The sequence below is a fragment of the Pimephales promelas genome, chromosome 3 (assembly GCF_988280905.1).
Source record: "Pimephales promelas chromosome 3, fPimPro1.hap1.1, whole genome shotgun sequence".
Classification (NCBI taxonomy): Eukaryota; Metazoa; Chordata; class Actinopteri; order Cypriniformes; family Leuciscidae; genus Pimephales; species Pimephales promelas.
The window spans coordinates 45,410,237-45,415,236 of record NC_142771.1 but is presented as its reverse complement, the minus strand read 5'-3'; the positions used below and the strand labels follow the sequence as shown (position 1 = coordinate 45,415,236).

Genomic DNA, 5,000 nt, shown 5'->3' with positions numbered 1-5,000 from the left:
CTATTTGAATGGTTAGAACATTAGGGTAGTAAACTATATAAAGCTTACAGCACCTGGTATTCCCAGGCGGTCTCCCATCCAAGTACTAACCAGGCCCGACCCTGCTTAGCTTCCGAGATCAGACGAGTTCGGGCGTTCTCAAGGTGGTATGGCCGTAAGCGAAATCTGCTGCCAAAATTGGGCTATTTGAATGGTTAGAACATTAGGGTAGTAAACTACATAAAGCTTACAGCACCTGGTATTCCCAGGCGGTCTCCCATCCAAGTACTAACCAGGCCCGACCCTGCTTAGCTTCCGAGATCAGACGAGTTCGGGCGTTCTCAAGGTGGTATGGCCGTAAGCGAAATCTGCAGCCAAAATTGGGCTATTTGAAGAAGAAAAAAAAGAGACTCTTTCAGGCTTTCTGAAGAAACTGAGAGACTATTTCAGGAATTTTGAGGGGAAAAAAGACAATTTAGGATTTTTGAAACATTTCATTGACTCTTTTTTTTTTTTTTTTTTTTAAACAATAAAGCTTACAGCACCTGGTATTCCCAGGCGGTCTCCCATCCAAGTACTAACCAGGCCCGACCCTGCTTAGCTTCCGAGATCAGACGAGTTCGGGCGTTCTCAAGGTGGTATGGCCGTAAGCGAAATCTGCTGCCAAAATTGGGCTATTTGAATAGTTAAAACATTAGGGTAGTAAACTATATAAAGCTTACAGCACCTGGTATTCCCAGGCGGTCTCCCATCCAAGTACTAACCAGGCCCGACCCTGCTTAGCTTCCGAGATCAGACGAGTTCGGGCGTTCTCAAGGTGGTATGGCCGTAAGCGAAATCTGCTGCCAAAATTGGGCTATTTGAATGGTTAGAACATTAGGGTAGTAAACTATATAAAGCTTACAGCACCTGGTATTCCCAGGCGGTCTCCCATCCAAGTACTAACCAGGCCCGACCCTGCTTAGCTTCCGAGATCTAACGAGTTCGGGCGTTCTCAAGGTGGTATGGCCGTAAGCGAAATCTGCTGCCAAAATTGGGCTATTTGAATAGTTAAAACATTAGGGTAGTAAACTATATAAAGCTTACAGCACCTGGTATTCCCAGGCGGTCTCCCATCCAAGTACTAACCAGGCCCGACCCTGCTTAGCTTCCGAGATCAGACGAGTTCGGGCGTTCTCAAGGTGGTATGGCCGTAAGCGAAATCTGCTGCCAAAATTGGGCTATTTGAATGGTTAGAACATTAGGGTAGTAAACTATATAAAGCTTACAGCACCTGGTATTCCCAGGCGGTCTCCCATCCAAGTACTAACCAGGCCCGACCCTGCTTAGCTTCCGAGATCAGACGAGTTCGGGCGTTCTCAAGGTGGTATGGCCGTAAGCGAAATCTGCTGCCAAAATTGGGCTATTTGAATGGTTAGAACATTAGGGTAGTAAACTACATAAAGCTTACAGCACCTGGTATTCCCAGGCGGTCTCCCATCCAAGTACTAACCAGGCCCGACCCTGCTTAGCTTCCGAGATCAGACGAGTTCGGGCGTTCTCAAGGTGGTATGGCCGTAAGCGAAATCTGCTGCCAAAATTGGGCTATTTGAATAGTTAAAACATTAGGGTAGTAAACTATATAAAGCTTACAGCACCTGGTATTCCCAGGCGGTCTCCCATCCAAGTACTAACCAGGCCCGACCCTGCTTAGCTTCCGAGATCAGACGAGTTCGGGCGTTCTCAAGGTGGTATGGCCGTAAGCGAAATCTGCTGCCAAAATTGGGCTATTTGAATGGTTAGAACATTAGGGTAGTAAACTATATAAAGCTTACAGCACCTGGTATTCCCAGGCGGTCTCCCATCCAAGTACTAACCAGGCCCGACCCTGCTTAGCTTCCGAGATCTAACGAGTTCGGGCGTTCTCAAGGTGGTATGGCCGTAAGCGAAATCTGCTGCCAAAATTGGGCTATTTGAATAGTTAAAACATTAGGGTAGTAAACTATATAAAGCTTACAGCACCTGGTATTCCCAGGCGGTCTCCCATCCAAGTACTAACCAGGCCCGACCCTGCTTAGCTTCCGAGATCAGACGAGTTCGGGCGTTCTCAAGGTGGTATGGCCGTAAGCGAAATCTGCTGCCAAAATTGGGCTATTTGAATGGTTAGAACATTAGGGTAGTAAACTATATAAAGCTTACAGCACCTGGTATTCCCAGGCGGTCTCCCATCCAAGTACTAACCAGGCCCGACCCTGCTTAGCTTCCGAGATCAGACGAGTTCGGGCGTTCTCAAGGTGGTATGGCCGTAAGCGAAATCTGCTGCCAAAATTGGGCTATTTGAATGGTTAGAACATTAGGGTAGTAAACTACATAAAGCTTACAGCACCTGGTATTCCCAGGCGGTCTCCCATCCAAGTACTAACCAGGCCCGACCCTGCTTAGCTTCCGAGATCAGACGAGTTCGGGCGTTCTCAAGGTGGTATGGCCGTAAGCGAAATCTGCAGCCAAAATTGGGCTATTTGAAGAAGAAAAAAAAGAGACTCTTTCAGGCTTTCTGAAGAAACTGAGAGACTATTTCAGGAATTTTGAGGGGAAAAAAGACAATTTAGGATTTTTGAAACATTTCATTGACTCTTTTTTTTTTTTTTTTTTTTTAAACAATAAAGCTTACAGCACCTGGTATTCCCAGGCGGTCTCCCATCCAAGTACTAACCAGGCCCGACCCTGCTTAGCTTCCGAGATCAGACGAGTTCGGGCGTTCTCAAGGTGGTATGGCCGTAAGCGAAATCTGCTGCCAAAATTGGGCTATTTGAATGGTTAGAACATTAGGGTAGTAAACTATATAAAGCTTACAGCACCTGGTATTCCCAGGCGGTCTCCCATCCAAGTACTAACCAGGCCCGACCCTGCTTAGCTTCCGAGATCAGACGAGTTCGGGCGTTCTCAAGGTGGTATGGCCGTAAGCGAAATCTGCTGCCAAAATTGGGCTATTTGAATAGTTAAAACATTAGGGTAGTAAACTATATAAAGCTTACAGCACCTGGTATTCCCAGGCGGTCTCCCATCCAAGTACTAACCAGGCCCGACCCTGCTTAGCTTCCGAGATCAGACGAGTTCGGGCGTTCTCAAGGTGGTATGGCCGTAAGCGAAATCTGCTGCCAAAATTGGGCTATTTGAATGGTTAGAACATTAGGGTAGTAAACTATATAAAGCTTACAGCACCTGGTATTCCCAGGCGGTCTCCCATCCAAGTACTAACCAGGCCCGACCCTGCTTAGCTTCCGAGATCAGACGAGTTCGGGCGTTCTCAAGGTGGTATGGCCGTAAGCGAAATCTGCTGCCAAAATTGGGCTATTTGAATGGTTAGAACATTAGGGTAGTAAACTACATAAAGCTTACAGCACCTGGTATTCCCAGGCGGTCTCCCATCCAAGTACTAACCAGGCCCGACCCTGCTTAGCTTCCGAGATCAGACGAGTTCGGGCGTTCTCAAGGTGGTATGGCCGTAAGCGAAATCTGCAGCCAAAATTGGGCTATTTGAAGAAGAAAAAAAAGAGACTCTTTCAGGCTTTCTGAAGAAACTGAGAGACTATTTCAGGAATTTTGAGGGGAAAAAAGACAATTTAGGATTTTTGAAACATTTCATTGACTCTTTTTTTTTTTTTTTTTTTTAAACAATAAAGCTTACAGCACCTGGTATTCCCAGGCGGTCTCCCATCCAAGTACTAACCAGGCCCGACCCTGCTTAGCTTCCGAGATCAGACGAGTTCGGGCGTTCTCAAGGTGGTATGGCCGTAAGCGAAATCTGCTGCCAAAATTGGGCTATTTGAATGGTTAGAACATTAGGGTAGTAAACTATATAAAGCTTACAGCACCTGGTATTCCCAGGCGGTCTCCCATCCAAGTACTAACCAGGCCCGACCCTGCTTAGCTTCCGAGATCAGACGAGTTCGGGCGTTCTCAAGGTGGTATGGCCGTAAGCGAAATCTGCTGCCAAAATTGGGCTATTTGAATAGTTAAAACATTAGGGTAGTAAACTATATAAAGCTTACAGCACCTGGTATTCCCAGGCGGTCTCCCATCCAAGTACTAACCAGGCCCGACCCTGCTTAGCTTCCGAGATCAGACGAGTTCGGGCGTTCTCAAGGTGGTATGGCCGTAAGCGAAATCTGCTGCCAAAATTGGGCTATTTGAATGGTTAGAACATTAGGGTAGTAAACTATATAAAGCTTACAGCACCTGGTATTCCCAGGCGGTCTCCCATCCAAGTACTAACCAGGCCCGACCCTGCTTAGCTTCCGAGATCAGACGAGTTCGGGCGTTCTCAAGGTGGTATGGCCGTAAGCGAAATCTGCTGCCAAAATTGGGCTATTTGAATAGTTAAAACATTAGGGTAGTAAACTATATAAAGCTTACAGCACCTGGTATTCCCAGGCGGTCTCCCATCCAAGTACTAACCAGGCCCGACCCTGCTTAGCTTCCGAGATCAGACGAGTTCGGGCGTTCTCAAGGTGGTATGGCCGTAAGCGAAATCTGCTGCCAAAATTGGGCTATTTGAATGGTTAGAACATTAGGGTAGTAAACTATATAAAGCTTACAGCACCTGGTATTCCCAGGCGGTCTCCCATCCAAGTACTAACCAGGCCCGACCCTGCTTAGCTTCCGAGACCAGACGAGTTCGGGCGTTCTCAAGGTGGTATGGCCGTAAGCGAAATCTGCTGCCAAAATTGGGCTATTTGAATGGTTAGAACATTAGGGTAGTAAACTATATAAAGCTTACAGCACCTGGTATTCCCAGGCGGTCTCCCATCCAAGTACTAACCAGGCCCGACCCTGCTTAGCTTCCGAGATCAGACGAGTTCGGGCGTTCTCAAGGTGGTATGGCCGTAAGCGAAATCTGCTGCCAAAATTGGGCTATTTGAATGGTTAGAACATTAGGGTAGTAAACTATATAAAGCTTACAGCACCTGGTATTCACAGGCGGTCTCCCATCCAAGTACTAACCAGGCCCGACCCTGCTTAGCTTCCGAGATCAGACGAGT

At 47.1% G+C, this 5,000-nt stretch overlaps 26 non-coding genes across 26 annotated transcripts in view; all 26 read right to left on the bottom strand.

Annotated features, from left to right (window-relative positions):
- Positions 1 to 41: 41 nt before the first annotated feature.
- On the bottom strand, positions 42 to 160 carry LOC148985681 (5S ribosomal RNA). The gene has a single exon (XR_016166142.1). It is a non-coding gene; the product is annotated as a 5S ribosomal RNA (ribosomal RNA).
- Positions 161 to 223: 63 nt separating this feature from the next.
- Positions 224 to 342, bottom strand: LOC148985680 (5S ribosomal RNA). The gene has a single exon (XR_016166141.1). It is a non-coding gene; the product is annotated as a 5S ribosomal RNA (ribosomal RNA).
- Positions 343 to 512: 170 nt separating this feature from the next.
- On the bottom strand, positions 513 to 631 carry LOC148985679 (5S ribosomal RNA). The gene has a single exon (XR_016166140.1). It is a non-coding gene; the product is annotated as a 5S ribosomal RNA (ribosomal RNA).
- A 63-nt stretch (positions 632 to 694) lies between these two features.
- Positions 695 to 813, bottom strand: LOC148985678 (5S ribosomal RNA). The gene has a single exon (XR_016166139.1). It is a non-coding gene; the product is annotated as a 5S ribosomal RNA (ribosomal RNA).
- Positions 814 to 876: 63 nt separating this feature from the next.
- LOC148985677 (5S ribosomal RNA) lies at positions 877 to 995 on the bottom strand. Its single transcript, XR_016160581.1, has one exon. It is a non-coding gene; the product is annotated as a 5S ribosomal RNA (ribosomal RNA).
- A 63-nt stretch (positions 996 to 1,058) lies between these two features.
- On the bottom strand, positions 1,059 to 1,177 carry LOC148985676 (5S ribosomal RNA). The gene has a single exon (XR_016166138.1). It is a non-coding gene; the product is annotated as a 5S ribosomal RNA (ribosomal RNA).
- Positions 1,178 to 1,240: 63 nt separating this feature from the next.
- On the bottom strand, positions 1,241 to 1,359 carry LOC148985675 (5S ribosomal RNA). The gene has a single exon (XR_016166137.1). It is a non-coding gene; the product is annotated as a 5S ribosomal RNA (ribosomal RNA).
- A 63-nt stretch (positions 1,360 to 1,422) lies between these two features.
- LOC148985674 (5S ribosomal RNA) lies at positions 1,423 to 1,541 on the bottom strand. Its single transcript, XR_016166136.1, has one exon. It is a non-coding gene; the product is annotated as a 5S ribosomal RNA (ribosomal RNA).
- A 63-nt stretch (positions 1,542 to 1,604) lies between these two features.
- LOC148985673 (5S ribosomal RNA) lies at positions 1,605 to 1,723 on the bottom strand. The gene has a single exon (XR_016166135.1). It is a non-coding gene; the product is annotated as a 5S ribosomal RNA (ribosomal RNA).
- Positions 1,724 to 1,786: 63 nt separating this feature from the next.
- LOC148985672 (5S ribosomal RNA) lies at positions 1,787 to 1,905 on the bottom strand. The gene has a single exon (XR_016160580.1). It is a non-coding gene; the product is annotated as a 5S ribosomal RNA (ribosomal RNA).
- Positions 1,906 to 1,968: 63 nt separating this feature from the next.
- Positions 1,969 to 2,087, bottom strand: LOC148985671 (5S ribosomal RNA). Its single transcript, XR_016166133.1, has one exon. It is a non-coding gene; the product is annotated as a 5S ribosomal RNA (ribosomal RNA).
- A 63-nt stretch (positions 2,088 to 2,150) lies between these two features.
- LOC148985670 (5S ribosomal RNA) lies at positions 2,151 to 2,269 on the bottom strand. Its single transcript, XR_016166132.1, has one exon. It is a non-coding gene; the product is annotated as a 5S ribosomal RNA (ribosomal RNA).
- A 63-nt stretch (positions 2,270 to 2,332) lies between these two features.
- Positions 2,333 to 2,451, bottom strand: LOC148985669 (5S ribosomal RNA). The gene has a single exon (XR_016166131.1). It is a non-coding gene; the product is annotated as a 5S ribosomal RNA (ribosomal RNA).
- A 171-nt stretch (positions 2,452 to 2,622) lies between these two features.
- Positions 2,623 to 2,741, bottom strand: LOC148985668 (5S ribosomal RNA). Its single transcript, XR_016166130.1, has one exon. It is a non-coding gene; the product is annotated as a 5S ribosomal RNA (ribosomal RNA).
- A 63-nt stretch (positions 2,742 to 2,804) lies between these two features.
- LOC148985667 (5S ribosomal RNA) lies at positions 2,805 to 2,923 on the bottom strand. The gene has a single exon (XR_016166129.1). It is a non-coding gene; the product is annotated as a 5S ribosomal RNA (ribosomal RNA).
- Positions 2,924 to 2,986: 63 nt separating this feature from the next.
- LOC148985666 (5S ribosomal RNA) lies at positions 2,987 to 3,105 on the bottom strand. Its single transcript, XR_016166128.1, has one exon. It is a non-coding gene; the product is annotated as a 5S ribosomal RNA (ribosomal RNA).
- A 63-nt stretch (positions 3,106 to 3,168) lies between these two features.
- Positions 3,169 to 3,287, bottom strand: LOC148985665 (5S ribosomal RNA). Its single transcript, XR_016166127.1, has one exon. It is a non-coding gene; the product is annotated as a 5S ribosomal RNA (ribosomal RNA).
- Positions 3,288 to 3,350: 63 nt separating this feature from the next.
- Positions 3,351 to 3,469, bottom strand: LOC148985664 (5S ribosomal RNA). The gene has a single exon (XR_016166126.1). It is a non-coding gene; the product is annotated as a 5S ribosomal RNA (ribosomal RNA).
- Positions 3,470 to 3,639: 170 nt separating this feature from the next.
- LOC148985663 (5S ribosomal RNA) lies at positions 3,640 to 3,758 on the bottom strand. Its single transcript, XR_016166125.1, has one exon. It is a non-coding gene; the product is annotated as a 5S ribosomal RNA (ribosomal RNA).
- Positions 3,759 to 3,821: 63 nt separating this feature from the next.
- LOC148985662 (5S ribosomal RNA) lies at positions 3,822 to 3,940 on the bottom strand. The gene has a single exon (XR_016166124.1). It is a non-coding gene; the product is annotated as a 5S ribosomal RNA (ribosomal RNA).
- Positions 3,941 to 4,003: 63 nt separating this feature from the next.
- LOC148985661 (5S ribosomal RNA) lies at positions 4,004 to 4,122 on the bottom strand. The gene has a single exon (XR_016166122.1). It is a non-coding gene; the product is annotated as a 5S ribosomal RNA (ribosomal RNA).
- Positions 4,123 to 4,185: 63 nt separating this feature from the next.
- On the bottom strand, positions 4,186 to 4,304 carry LOC148985660 (5S ribosomal RNA). The gene has a single exon (XR_016166121.1). It is a non-coding gene; the product is annotated as a 5S ribosomal RNA (ribosomal RNA).
- A 63-nt stretch (positions 4,305 to 4,367) lies between these two features.
- Positions 4,368 to 4,486, bottom strand: LOC148985659 (5S ribosomal RNA). The gene has a single exon (XR_016166120.1). It is a non-coding gene; the product is annotated as a 5S ribosomal RNA (ribosomal RNA).
- Positions 4,487 to 4,549: 63 nt separating this feature from the next.
- On the bottom strand, positions 4,550 to 4,668 carry LOC148985658 (5S ribosomal RNA). Its single transcript, XR_016161106.1, has one exon. It is a non-coding gene; the product is annotated as a 5S ribosomal RNA (ribosomal RNA).
- A 63-nt stretch (positions 4,669 to 4,731) lies between these two features.
- On the bottom strand, positions 4,732 to 4,850 carry LOC148985657 (5S ribosomal RNA). Its single transcript, XR_016166119.1, has one exon. It is a non-coding gene; the product is annotated as a 5S ribosomal RNA (ribosomal RNA).
- Positions 4,851 to 4,913: 63 nt separating this feature from the next.
- LOC148985656 (5S ribosomal RNA) overlaps positions 4,914 to 5,000 on the bottom strand; it is a 119-nt gene continuing 32 nt past the window's right edge. The window contains exon 1 of the ribosomal RNA XR_016161346.1: positions 4,914 to 5,000. This exon is cut by the window's right edge and continues 32 nt beyond it. This is a non-coding gene — a ribosomal RNA (5S ribosomal RNA).